The 14,427-nt window shown below is 38.5% G+C and overlaps 1 long non-coding RNA gene across 2 annotated transcripts in view; it reads right to left on the bottom strand.

Annotated features, from left to right (window-relative positions):
- LOC133062697 (uncharacterized) overlaps positions 1 to 14,427 on the bottom strand; it is a 310,253-nt gene that overhangs the window by 42,606 nt on the left and 253,220 nt on the right. For both annotated transcript variants that reach the window (XR_009694237.1, XR_009694234.1), the window contains one exon: positions 2,283 to 2,423. This is a non-coding gene — a long non-coding RNA (uncharacterized LOC133062697). The remainder of the gene's footprint in view (positions 1 to 2,282; positions 2,424 to 14,427) is intronic.

The following is a 14,427-nucleotide window of genomic DNA, read 5'->3' as shown; positions in this document are numbered from 1 at the left end:
CCTTGAAAAATTATAAAATTTCTTGATTTTAATATTAGCTACTAAATTAGTTACCAGAATGCCAGAAATAGTATAAAACAGCTTCTTTCAAAGTGTAGGTAAAGTCCAACACTCTTACTTGGCTAAACCTGCCTTGGTTCTGTTATACACATCTAATTAGAAACTTCAAATTATTGTTCTTGGTAACACTCTTTTAAAACCTATGTAAGGTGATTATAACTGACAGCTCCTATTATACAGAACACTTGTCTGGAGTGCAGAGGACTAAATTTGGCTTTCTTGTAATCAAAGGAAGATTCTTGTCAAAGAGAGGTGAGAGCTGGTTATTTAGCAAGACTCTTGTACTAGATTGAACATACTCAAAGAAACTCATAATTATGTTAAAAATTATTATATTGTCACGGTCCTTGATGCAGAGAAGTTCTGCCATTAAAAGAATCCCTTGACCTAAAACAAAATATCCTTTCCTCCTAAGATAGTGACTAAAACGTTTGCTCTAGAAGCTGTTCCTGTTTCTTCCCAACTGTCAACAAATGCAGACTCAGATGAAATGTTCTATTTCCAAGTGGAAATAAATTTAATGGCAAATGTAAAAATGACTTTCAGACAAAGTGAAAAGTGGCATTTAATATAAACTCAATGGCTTTATAATTTCTTGAAAGAGGAAATGAATTCCCAAGACTCAAAACATTTTGAAAATGAAAACTTAAACCTCCTATTTTTACACATACCAGTTTTCAAATAATAAAAAGCACTGACACGCTATGAGACTGAAAGTGAAATATACCTCTATTCAAATTCAAATTGTGGAAAATTGGGAATTTTTACAAAAGTGTTTATTTATATAAGACCCAAACACTTTACTTCAACCTCTTTGAAAAGTTTATGGAACATTTGGCAATTTAGTACATCAATTTTTGTAATAAGAGCATTAGATGAATCTAAATTGATTCACAGGGAGTGAATTTAACATTACTTAGAAATATACTATCTTTAAAGTATTGTAACTGAACTCACTGTTTCTTGAATGAAAAGGTCATTGGGAGGAAGGGTAGTTGAAGTAATAAGCTGGAAAAGCTGGAAAAGAAAACTTCTATCTTTATAATAAACAGGGAAGAAAAAAGAATATGTGGGAAGACAACTTAGTGATTCTGGAGCCCTTAAAAAATTACTGTTTTCATTTTCAAATAAATTATGAAAGTGAAATGCAGAATTCTCTTACCATTTTTATGGAGGTCTTCCTTCTATGCAGAGCTAAAAAATGGGGGTGGGGTTTTCTCCATATGGAGTAACTAGTTGATCAATTTCACACCAATCCTTTCTCAGAAAATTGCATTAAGAAATCATGGCACAAAATACTTTGACTATGGATGAGTAGTTTTATAGTCAATAAATTGTAGTACATGGTGTTTCACATTAGAGAAAAGGGCAATCAGATTTCATGCTTCTGAGTGTAAATGGATTACTCTCTTGGGATCTGAATATAAATAATTTTTCTGGTCATTTTACTGAATTTCATCCAGTTGGTAAAAGCACCTTTTTTCTTATCTGCATTGAAATTATTAGACTTAGACCACTACAGGTATCAAATGGAAAAACCTCCTGAACTGCTATCTTATTTTAATGAAGAAAATATAAATTTAACATGGGTTAGAACATCTAATTTAATTGTATGTATAAGTTTTGGTTAATAAAAGAAATAACAGCATTCTAGAAGCTATTGTTTCCTTTGAAGTGATTACAGTTTAGGTAAGTGGCTGGATCGTGGAACAAAAGTCTGAACAGCTAGAGTTTCAATAAGGAGAAGAAAGCTGAACTACACCTGTGACAAGCACTGCACTCTGTATTCTACATATAATACCACAAGAAAGATTATATGTAAGAAAGACTACTTTCCACGAGAACTGGAGCTTTTCCAAGACAGCTAAGCAAATCTTCCAGAATACTCCTCATTTAAATACCATATGTTATTAGAAACAAAGAATACCCTCATCTTAGTGGTATCAGGAATTGATCTTCAGTGTTCATCCATCAACAGTTTCCTCCTGATTGATCACGATCTATTTCTTGAAGATATAATTTCTTTGAATATGTCCATAGAGCTGAAATTGTCAGTAGATTTACCATGCATCATGATTCATTAAGCTCAACATTCTTATTACTCATTTTCTACCCACTTTTCTGCTCAAGATACAGATACATTTAACAAGTCAAAGCAACAGCCATTTTGTTCTGTGCCCAAACTATTCTTTACTCACAAAGAGGACACTCAAAATATTTACCAACTTATATGTGTAGCAGCCAATCCAGAAATAATATTTCCAATGGTTTCTTCTTATATTTACCAGCATGACTATCTTTTCACTAGCCAGAAGTCTTCATTGGTCTCCCCAGTCAACCACTTTCAATCCTAGGTCTTTACCCTTTGAAAGACAAAATGCATTATTATGTTGTTGCTACTCTAGGCACCTGCAATAGACCTTCTGTGCTACAGAGACAATGGCCCAGGCAGCTATAACAGGTTGCTATTAAATATAGGTTAATTTTGCTTTCTATACAAAGAGCTGCTTTACTAGCTGATGTGGTGAATTGAAAATGAGGGTCTTATTTTCTGAAAGCAAAACTCTATTGCTTAAATAACCAGAGCAATTATAGAAACAAATAACACTCCATGTTCAGTAATAGCTGAGGCAGCTTGACACAGTGAAAAGATCATAGGCTTTAAACTCTAATAAATCTGGGCTTGAAGGGAGATTTCTACCTCAGTGATCTTGAGCGTGTTGTGTAATATGGAGATAAAAATACCTTAGGGTGTTTTGTTTGAGACTTACATGGTATACATAGCATATAGAGAGGGCTTAACACAGTGACTGGCTAACACCGTAGGTGCCTGGCCAATTAGAGTTCTTATTATTCCTCTTCTCCTCTTCCCTTTCTGAACTAATCCCAGATTAATTCCTAGTAGGTAGGCATGCTTCTAGTCCCTCTGCAGATTTTTATGGGACACTTGGAAGATGGGCCAGTTCTCTCAATGTCCTAATTGTCTTTTAACTTTTAGATCCTCTATCAGAAACAGAATGCTGAGTGGAATTCATCATAGAACTGATGGATTGTGGTAATTCTTCCATTTTATACACATTTTGCTTTTCTATAGCTCCAAACTCTAAGCCCTCACCCCTCAACCACCTTGCTATGTTTGATATTAAGACAAGGGCTCTGATCAATTTCAGCAGATGAGATCTGGCAAGACAGAAAGAGGAGAAGCAGCTTGGAATTTACACACAGGAATTTGGGCATTATTCTACAGGTTATAGGAAGTGAATTAAGAGGCTTAAGCTGTGGAGTAATCGGGGTTATTCTGTGTTTGCAGTCAGGATGATCCGAAGGTAGGAAAACCAGTGGTAGGGAAATCAACTGGGAATAATCCAAATGGGACATAAGAACCTAATGCAGTGGAAATGAAGACAGATAGGGGCTGAAGAGTTGAGATAATATATAATGTAAATAGCAATAAAAACAGTTGGATATAATGGAGTCTAGAAGACATCCAGTATAAAATAATTGCTTCTTCTGTAGCACACGGTATTAGTGGGCTAGGGCTACTGTAGCAAAATACTACCAACAGAGTGGATTAGACACCACCAATTTATTACCTTACCATTCTAGAGGTTAGAGGTCCAACAGCAAGGTATCAATCGGCTTAGCTTCACTCTCAGGCTGCTATCCTTGGCTTGCATATGGCTACCTCTTTTGCTGTGTCCTTCCATAGCTGTCCCATCTGTGTTGTCTGCGTCCTGATCTCTTGTAAGGACACCAGTCATGAAGGACTCGGGCCGACCCCAACCGCCCCCTAACCTTAATTACCTCTTTAAAGGCTTATCTCCTCATACAGTTATATTCTAAGGTACTAGAAGTTGGGGTTTCAACATATCAGTTAGGAGGGACACAATTCATCCTGTAACACAGGTCTTATATATTAATCGCGCTAACCATGACATTGCATGCGTACATCGGTGCTGGTTATTAAGCGACTGCCTCTCAGCTCCAAACAAGCCTGTGAGGCTGGAGCTGGGGACTCTGCCCTTTTCTGCTTTGTCATCCGGTTGCTATAAAGGCTCTGCCAATAGAGGGCGCTCGAGAGAAATAACAAGGCTTGATAAGGGAGGAGGGATCCCGCCTCCTCCTCCAAACTTCCCGGTTAATGATTCCAGATTCTGCTCTGTGTTTCTCCCGGTCCTAGCAGTGAAATCTGCTTCCTACACTGACTTTCTCTGTCTTAACTCCGTGTGTCCCCATTTGCCTTTTCAGTCCTCCAGTGCCTTTCAACCAATTTCCTATATAACATTTTGTCTGTTAAGGTAACTGAGGTTATTTTGTTTTCCCAACTGAAGTAACATCTTCCTTTTGTGAAATTCTTTCCTCCTCTGCGTCATGCAGTGAAGGGATTATCAACTATCTTATATTTACACAAAAATTAGTATCGGAGGAGTGAAGAATGGCCAGCATTAGTTATCATCTAGGGGGCATCAGAATTCCATACCTATGAGAAATAATGAGCAGAAAAACCCCAGCAACCTATCATTAACTTTCCCAGCTCTGTCTTGCAACTATGACAGAAGGCACACCACCTTAGAAAGAGTACCGCTGTTCAGTGACTAAGTCGTGTCCAAGGCTATGCGACCCCATGTGCCGCAACACACCAGGCTCCTCCGTCCTCCACTATCTTCCCAAGTTTGGTCACCCCCTTCACGGATCACAGCCTTGTCCTGGCGAAGGAGCTTGTGTAACTCAGTGAAGCTGTGAGCCATGCCATGCAGGCGACCCAAGATGGACAGGTCATAGTGAAGAATTCTGACAAAGTATAGTCCACTGGAGAAGGAAATGGCAACCCACTCCAGTATTCTTGCCTGGGATAACTCCATGGACAGTATGAAAGAGCACTAGATTTCCATTGCTGCTGCTGCTGCTGCTAAGTCGCTTCAGTCGTGTCCGACTCTGTGTGACCCATAGACAGCAGCCCACCAGGCTCCACTGTCCCTGGGATTCTCCAGGCAAGAACACTGAAGTGGGTTGCCATTTCCTTCTCCAATGCATGAAAGTGAAAAGTGAAAGTGAAGTTGCTCAGTCGTGTCTGACTCTTCGCGACCCCATGGACTGCAGCCTACCAGGCTTCTCCGTCCATGGGATTTTCCAGGCAAGAGCACTGGAGTGGGGTGCCATTGCCTTCTCTGAGATTTACGTTAAAAAACCTCATTTCTATCTGTTCTCTTCTACCTTCATCACTTGCTGTTTGGTGTCTTCTCAGAACCTTGGTTCCTACTCACAAAGTTTTATTGAGGAATAAAATAATAAATGCAAAAGTCTTATGACAATTCTATAGCATAAATGATTGCACACAGCATGCCTCTTAGCCTTCCCCTTTATTTTTCTTCTTGGTATCCATTGTTCTCATAGTATTTAAATTTGGGCAAAAAATGTGTAAAACAATAGTGGCATTAATATTTGTGGAATGCTTATCACATGCTAGATACCATGCTAAATACTTTCTGGATATTGTCTCCTTACACAAGAACCCTGTGGTGACGGTACTAATATTATCCTCAAATTGCTGGAAGGGAAACAGCAGCACTTAGAAAAGGTGCCCATGTTACGTTTCACCTTAAAGATGGTGGAACCAGAATTTGAACCAAAACACTCACACTCTAGATCTGTGTTGGGAAGTTTCCTAGCTCACTTAATTTCTCAAAATATGTTTGCAATAGAAAAAGAACTGTTTCAAGAGGAACGCCTTTCTTTCAAATAGAAACTGTTGTGCAAGTCATTCACCAACATTTAACTTAACTCCAACTCCCAGTAACAACTCCCCTTTCCCCCCTAAATGACAGTGTAAAATAAGAATGAGAGAAGAATGATCAGATACTGAAAAGAACAAAACAGATGTTCTCAAGTGGGATAAAGAGCTTTTATGTTTTAAGGTGGGCCGTTCTGAAGGAAGTAAGGACCATTTAAAGATTTGAGCACTAAGGACTTCCCTGGTGGTCCAGTGGTTAAGAATCTGCCTTGTAATGCAGGGGCCATGGGTTCCATCCCTGGGACGGGAGCTGAGATCTCACATGCTGCAGAGCAGCTAAGTCAGCTGCAGTTGCTGAGCCTGCAACTCCAGAGCCCTTGTGCCATAAGTACTGAAATCCTTGCACCCAGAGCCTGTGCATTACAACTAGAGAGTCTGTGCACTGCAACGGACGATCCTGCATGACACAATGAAGGTCCTATGGGCTGCAGCCAAAACCCAATGCAGCCAAATGGATAAATAAATAAGAAAATGAAAGGTTTGAAAAGATGCTCAACATCACTCATTATCAAAGAAATGCAAATCAAAACCACAGTGAGGTACCACTACACGCCAGTCAGAATGGCTGCTATCCAAAAGTCTACAAGCAATAAATGCTGGAGAGGGTGTGGAGAAAAGGGAACCCTCTTACACTGTTGGGGGGAATGCAAACTAGTACAGCCGCTATGGAAAACAGTGTGGAGATTCCTTAAAAAACTGGAAATAGAACTGCCATATGACCCAGCAATCCCACTCCTGGGCATACACACCAAGGAAACCAGATCTGAAAGAGACACGTGCACCCCAATGTTCATTGCAGCACTGTTTTTAATAGCCAGGACATGGAAGCAACCTAGATGCCCATCAGCAGATGAATGGATAAGGAAGCTATGGTACATATACACCATGGAATATTACTCAGCCATTAAAAAGAATACATTTGAATCAGTCCTAATGAGATGGATGAAACTGGAGCCCATTATACAGAGTGAAGTAAACCAGAAAGATAAACACCAATACAGTATACTAATGCATATATATGGAATTTAAAAAGATGATAATGATAACCCTATATGCAGGACAGAAAAAGAGACACAGATGCATAGAACAGACTTTTGGACTCTGTGGGAGAAGGCAAGGGTGGGATGATCTGAGAGAATAGCATTGAAACATGTATATTATCAAGTGTGAAACAGATCGCCAGCCCAGGTTGGATGCATGAGACAAGTGCTCAGGGCTGGTGCACTGGGAAGACCCAGAGGGATGGGATGGGGAGGGAGGTGGGAGGGGGGATCAGGATGGGGAATACATGTAAATCCATGGCTGATTCATGTCAATGTATGGCAAAAACCACTACAATATTGTAAAGTAATTAGCCTCCAACTAATAAAAATAAATGAAAAAAAAGAAAATGAAAGATTTGGGAATTATGTGAAGAAACCATTCTAACAGAAATGTTTTGAGCTTCACTCATCCTACCTTTACTTTTCTGTTTTCCCTTACTTGTGATTTGGAGCAGGGGTTATCAAGAGCCTTAGCAGTGAAATTTCCTATCTTGCAAATGATACTGAATCATAAAACAAAAAATAGAATTTTAATACACAACCTTATTTCATGCTTTGACATTCATGATACTTACTTGTTAAACAGCCAATCAGTGAGAATGTATATTCATATTTTGATGGTTTCCAGTGTGTTAAAATTGGATATGTATCACATTTCAATGTGTTTGCTAGCTAGTTTTTAATTACAGTCTTAAAAATAACTATTTGAACATATTTCAAACACTTGCAACGAATGCTTGCTGGGCCCCCGAAGCACCTCTGAGGAAGTATCACAGATTGCAAATCACTGATGGGGGGAAATGCAGGCGTCCGGCTGCTCACCCCCATCCAGTACATAAGGAGATGGCTTTCTCTGCTTCCTGAGTACATTTATGCTGGCCCACGCTCCTGGCAAAGGAGCAGGCGTCAGGCTCAATCCATCTTAGACACAGAGTCACTTATCCATATGCTCAGGGTGTTTAATGCTGTGTCCCTGCGCAGTCACAAATTAGTCACTTTCTGCTAGTGACTATGAATATAAAAGAGGCATTTTTTGAAATATGGATCTTATTTCAACAATTAGGCATAGAGAACCAATAACCATTTGTTCTTCATTTATTATATATCTAAATGAAATAGCTTCAGTTTGTGGCCTGCATACATGCTAATGAAAATATTTCACCCCTTACGACTGCTCCCAAAGTCCCAATTCTAAAATAAGGAGAGGAGATAAAAATAGGGTAGAAAACTTGCCTTCCTTCCTTTCTCTCACTGAGGCCACTGTGCTGAATTTATAGAATTATAGAATTTCTGAGTCAGAAGGAAACTCAGAAATCACACAGACTAATATGTTTAGAATTCTCTAAAAGAATTCCCCAGAAAGCATTTCTGACAGCCTTTGATGGAACATTCTAGTACAAGGAGCTTACTACCTCATTATTCTACCCTTGCAAGGCAAGTATTTATATAAAGTTCTCCCTTTGATTGCATATGCCACTGTTTAGCCAATCACTAGTTGACGGACATTCAAGTTGTTTCCAAGCTCTTTTCACAAAAATGTTACAGTAAACGTATTGGTGAGTATATTCCAAATTCTAGGTTTATTTCATTAGTGAAGACTGTCACAATTGGAATTGATGAGACAAAGTATATGTGCACATTTTATTTTAACAGATAATGCTGGATTACTTTTCAAAAAGATTGTGGTAATTCATGTTCTACCCAAAAATGCCTATTTTCCCATTGGATTTTATCAAGTTTTTAAACTTTTGCCTGTCCACCAACTGAGTTTTTATTATTATCTGTGTTTGGTCTTCTGTGATTTTTTTTTTTTTATTGTCATTGTAGAATTGTTCATCAGTTTGTCTTTGGATGGTTTATATTATCAATTTGAAAGAGCTCTTACTTGATCAAAGGTTGATCTTTCTACAGATACTCATGGAACTTAGTGTCTAACTTCTTTTTCTGTCATTGAAATATTTTTATTAAACATATACAAGGAAAGAAAATAAATCTCCTTTAGAATCACGCCAATCAGAGATGATCATCATTTCCAATTTGATCTACTTTCTTTTTTAGTGTCTAACTTCTATCCAGCCTTATCTTCTCTGAACAAATTCATTTCTCAAAGATTCTCTTAAGATGTGTTGCTTGCTCATAAATGAATATCTTACCCTAGAAGTGATCTATATGGTAGAGGGCTTTGCTCCTCAAAGTGTGGTTCCCTGATCAACAGAACCAGCATCATCTGGAGATTTTTAGACCACAGAATCTCAAGCCTTATGCAGTGTCTACAAAATCAGAATCTTCTGTACAGGATATCCAAGTAATCTGCATACACATAAAAATTTGAGAAACACTGTGATAGAGCATGAAGTTCCAGTTCCAAAATTTTTCCCCAGTTCCAAAATTTGTATTAAAATTATCATAGCTTTTTAGGTCACAGAAGCTAAGTCTTTTATTCTGGTTATCAAATAAAACTGTTGATAAATTGCTTCCTGGCCTGTATTCACTTAGTAATATTTTGTACCTAAATATATGATTTTACCTTTATTCTCATTAAGTTTTATTATATTCATGTCAAATCATAATTCTGATTTATGATACATTAGTTGAACACTGAACCAGCATTTTAATATAGAGGCTCTCATTATTCAGTTTTGGGGGAAATTAATCTAAAACCTTTAGTAAATAGGTTTGTGGTAAGACTCCAGATAAGTCCCTTTATGTTTTCCTTTGTCTTAGTGAAAGTGAAAGTGGCTCAGTCATGTCCGCCTGTTTGCGAACCCATGGTCTATACAGTCCATGGAATTCTCCAGGCTAGAATACTGGAGGGGGTAGCCATTCCCTACTCCAGGGATCGAACCCAGGTCTCCCGCATTGCAGGCGGATTCTTTACTAACTGAGTTACCAGTGAAGTCCATTTCTTTGTCTTATGGACACATTAGATCCAGTTAAGGTGAATTTTAAGACAAGGCTTAAGGGAAAAGAGAAGGAAGGCCATGTTCATAATATAAACATTTAACTGAAGATAGTTATCCATGTGGTGGGACTTGACTGACTTTGTTATTTGTTTTTCCCCAAGCAATCACCTGTTGGCCACTCATCCTGACCAGCTGCTTCTATGACAGATCCAGGCACCAAGTCACAAAAAAAACTTGGGGATCCTGTGGCTGCTTCAAAGCAGCAATGGCTGGGAATCATAAGTGCAAAAATGACTCTGGTCCCTGGAATGATGAAGTTTCTAAACACAGATAGGAGACATTTGAGAACAAATGACAACTCCTCTTTTAAAAATATACACAACCTCTGGTCTGAACAGAGTGGTGGAGACCTCTTTCTCCTTGCTCATCCCCCTAAATATAAATTGCACTGGAAAAAACTCAAGAGACAGCCAGAAGAGACCCTGATGGGTGATAAGAAGAAAGGAAACTTGTTGGGACCCCAGACAGATGAAACAACCCAACGGCAAGGCATTTTGCAGGTCCTACCCAACAGAAGAAGGTGATTCAAACTTGGCATTTCCCTGGCCCCCAACCTAGCAATAGATGGCAGCCCAAGTTGACTCATTCATCCTCTGGGTTGAAAGGGAGTTCCTCTGAAAACATCCTTCTGAAGTCAGTCTGACACGTTGGGCAAGGGGAACAGAACTAGAGACCCTCTGAATAATACATGGCCAAGAAGTTCTCTCATTTGCTGTCAGTCTGGGGACTACCCTTCCGCTCCCCCCAAGTACCAAAGCTAGTGGCAGAAACAGGCAAAAGGGACCCGTCACAACATGTGACTTGGCTGCAAAGCCTCTCTGATCCCATATACTCTGCCCAGTGTAATCATGGAGCTGGGGTGGGGTGGGGGGGTACCATGAAGGGGACACTACCACAACAAGTGCCTGATTAAGATGCCTCTCTGCTTCCTCTTGAAAGAGACTCCCCTTCTGCACTGGGACAATTATCAAAATCAGGAATGAAATAGCAGATATCACTACAAATCCTGCAAGTGTCAAAAAGATGATAATGGTCTAAATCAAATCCCTTACAATTATACAGTAGAAGTGACAAATAGATTCAAGGGATAAGATCTGATAGACAGAGTGCTCAAAGAACTATGGACGGAGGTTTGTGACATTGTACAGGAGACAGGGATCAAGACCATCCCTATGAAAAAGAAATGCAAAAAGGCAAAATGGTTGTCTGAGGAGGCCTTACAAATAGCTGTGAAAAGAAGAGAAAGAAAAAGCAAAGGAGAAAAGGAAAGACATACACATTTGAATGCAGAGTTCCAAAGAATAGCAAGAAGAGATGAGAAAGCCTTCCTCAGTGATCAGTGCAAAGAAGTAGAGGAAAACAATAGAATGGGAAAGACTAGAGATATATTCAAGAAAATTAGAGATACCAAGAGAACATTTCTTGCAAAGACGGGCTCAATAAAGGACAGAAATGGTATGGGCCTAACAGAAGCAGAAGATATTAAGAAGAGGTGGCAAGAATATACAGAAGAACTGTACAAAAAAGATCTTCATGACCCAGATAACCAAGATGGTGTAATCACTCACCTAGAGCCAGACATCCTGGAATGTGAAGTCAAGTGGGCCTTAGGAAGCATCACTATGAACAAAGCTAGTGGAGGTGATGGAATTCCTGTTGAGCATTTCAAATCCTAAAAGATGATGCTGTGAAAGTGCTGCACTCAATATGTCACCAAATCTGGAAAACTCAGCAGTAGCGACAGGACTGGAAAAAGTCAGTTTTCATTCCAATCTCAAAGAAAGGCAATCCCAAAGAATGCTCAAACTACCGCACAATTGCACTCATATTACACACTAGCAAAGTAATACTCAAAATTCTCTAAGCCAGGCTTCAACAGTACATGAACCATGAACTTCTAGATGTTCAAACTGGATTTAGAAAAGGCAGAGGAACCAGAGATCAAATTGCCAACATTCATTGGATCATCGAAAAAGCAAGAGAGTTCCAGAAAAACGTCTACTTCTGCTTTATTGACTATGCCAAAGCCTTTGACTGTGTGGATCACAACAAACTGTGGAAAATTCTTCAAAGAGATGGGAATACCAGACCACCTGACCTGCCACCTGAGAAATTTGTATGCAGGTCAAGAAGCAACAGTTAGAACTGGACATGGAACAAGAGACTGGTTCCAAATTGGGAAAGGAGTACATCAAGGCTATATATCGTCACCCTGTTTATTTAACTTATATGCAGAGTACATCATGAGAAATTCTGGGCTGGAAGAAGCACAAGCTGGAATCAAGATTGCCAGGAGAAATACCAATAACCTCAGATACGCAGATGACACCATCCTTATGGCAGAAAGTGAAGAAGAACAAAAGAGCCTCCTGATGAAAATGAAAGAGGAGAGTGAAGAAGGTGCCTTAAAACTCAGCAATCAAAAAACTAAGATCATAGCATCTGGTTCCATCATTTCATAGCAAATAGATGGGTAAACAATGAAAACAGTGATAGACTTTATTATTTTGGCCTCCAAAATCACTGTAGATGGTGACTGCAGCCGTGAAATTAAAAGACACTTGTTCCTTGGAAGAAAAGCTATGACCAACATAGACAGCATATTAAAAAGCAGAGACATTTCTTTACCAACAAAGGTCTGTCCAGTTAAAACTATGGTTTTTCCAGTAGTCATGTATGGAAGTGAGAGTTGGACTATAAAGAAAGCTGAGCACTGAAGAATTGATGCTTTTGAACTGTGGTATTGGAGAAGACTCTTGAGAGTCTCAGCAAAGAGATCCAACTAGTCAATACTAAAGGAAATCAGTCCTGAATATTCATTGGAAGAACTGATGCTGAAGCTGAAACTCCAATACTTAGGCCCCCTGATGTGAAAAACTGACTCATTGGAAAAGACCCTGACACCGGAAAAGATTGAAGGCAGGAGGAGAAGGGGACGACAGAGGATGAGATGGTTGGATGGCATCACTGATGCGATGGACGTGAGTTTGAGTAGGCTCCAGGAGTTGGTGATGGACAGGGAAGCCTGGAGTGCTGCAGTCCATGGGGTTGCAAAGAGTCGGACATGACTGAGTGACTGAACTGAACTATGATACTTTATGATCTATGATCATAAGTTTGATAACTAGGAAGAAATTAATCAATTACTTGCAAAACCTCAAAGTACCAAAAGTCAACAAGATGAAGAAGATGATCCAAATAGTCCTCATAATAATTTTTAAAATTAAATTCATAAAGAAAAGTTTATGAAAAATAAATCTCCAGACTCAGATGGTTTAACTGAAAAATTCTACCAAACACTTACAGAAGAATTAACACCAATTTTACACAAACTTTTTTTCAGAAAATAGAAGAAGGAATACTCTCCAAGTCATTTTATTAGTCCATTATTACCTTGATAACAACCAGGCAGATATAGTACACAGAAGAAACTACAGATCAATATTTCTCATGAATTTAGTTTTTAAAAAAAGAAATCCTCTAGCAAATCAAGTATGAACATGATTTAAAAGAATTATACACTACGATCAAGTAGATTTATTTCAGGTAAGCAAGACTGATTCATCATTCCAAAATCAATCAGTGTAATTCATCATATCAACAAAGTTGTTTAAAAATCAAGAAAAATCATATAGTTGTGTCAGTTGACACAGAAAAGCACTTAATAAAATCTACCACCCATTCATGATAAAACCTTTCAGTAAGTTAAGGAATTATCTCACCTTGATAAACAGAAAATCCTACAACTGACATCATACTTAATGGTGCAGAACTGAGTGCTTTTCCTCTAAAACGAGGAACAAGGAAAGGACATCTACTCTTAGCACTCTATTCAACATAATACTGGAACTTCTAGCCACTAAAGTAAGTTAAAGAAAAGAATTAAAGACGTTTACAGACTCAAAAGGACAAAATGAAAAAATTTCTGTTTGCAGATGATATGACTGTCTACATACAAACTCCTAAGAAATGAATCAAAAACAATCCTAGAATCAGTGAGTTCAACAAAGTCATAGCGTACAAGATCAACACACAGAGATCAATCTCATTTTTATATCCTAATAATAATCTGTGAAACTGAAATTAAGTTCAAAATACTTAAGTATACACTTAACAAAACACATGTAGCATCTGTATGCTGAAAATTAATAAATGCTGATGAAAGAAATAAAGAAAGACTCAAATAAATGAGGGGATATACCCTTCATTTGGAAGACTCAACAAAGGGAAGATTGCAATTGTCCCCAAAGTAGTCTATAGGTTTAATTTAATTCCTATCAAGACCCAAGCAAAATTATTTATTTGTTTATGACATAGACAAACTTATTCTGCCATTTATTTGAAAAGCACAGGCAGAGAGACACATAAATCAGTAGAACATAACAGAGAACCTAGAGAGAGACCCACACAAATATGCTGACCGAGTTTTTGACAAAGGTGCAAAAATAAATTTATGGAGCAAACTAGCCTTTTGAACAAGTGATGCCAGCCAGAGCAACTGATCTGTAGGCAAAAGCATGAATCTTGATCTAAACTCCATACCTTACATAAAAATTAACCAGAAATGGGT

The sequence above is a fragment of the Dama dama genome, chromosome 9, assembly GCF_033118175.1.
Source record: "Dama dama isolate Ldn47 chromosome 9, ASM3311817v1, whole genome shotgun sequence".
Lineage (NCBI taxonomy): Eukaryota > Metazoa > Chordata > Mammalia > Artiodactyla > Cervidae > Dama > Dama dama.
This window is presented reverse-complemented; position numbering and strand designations above follow the sequence as displayed.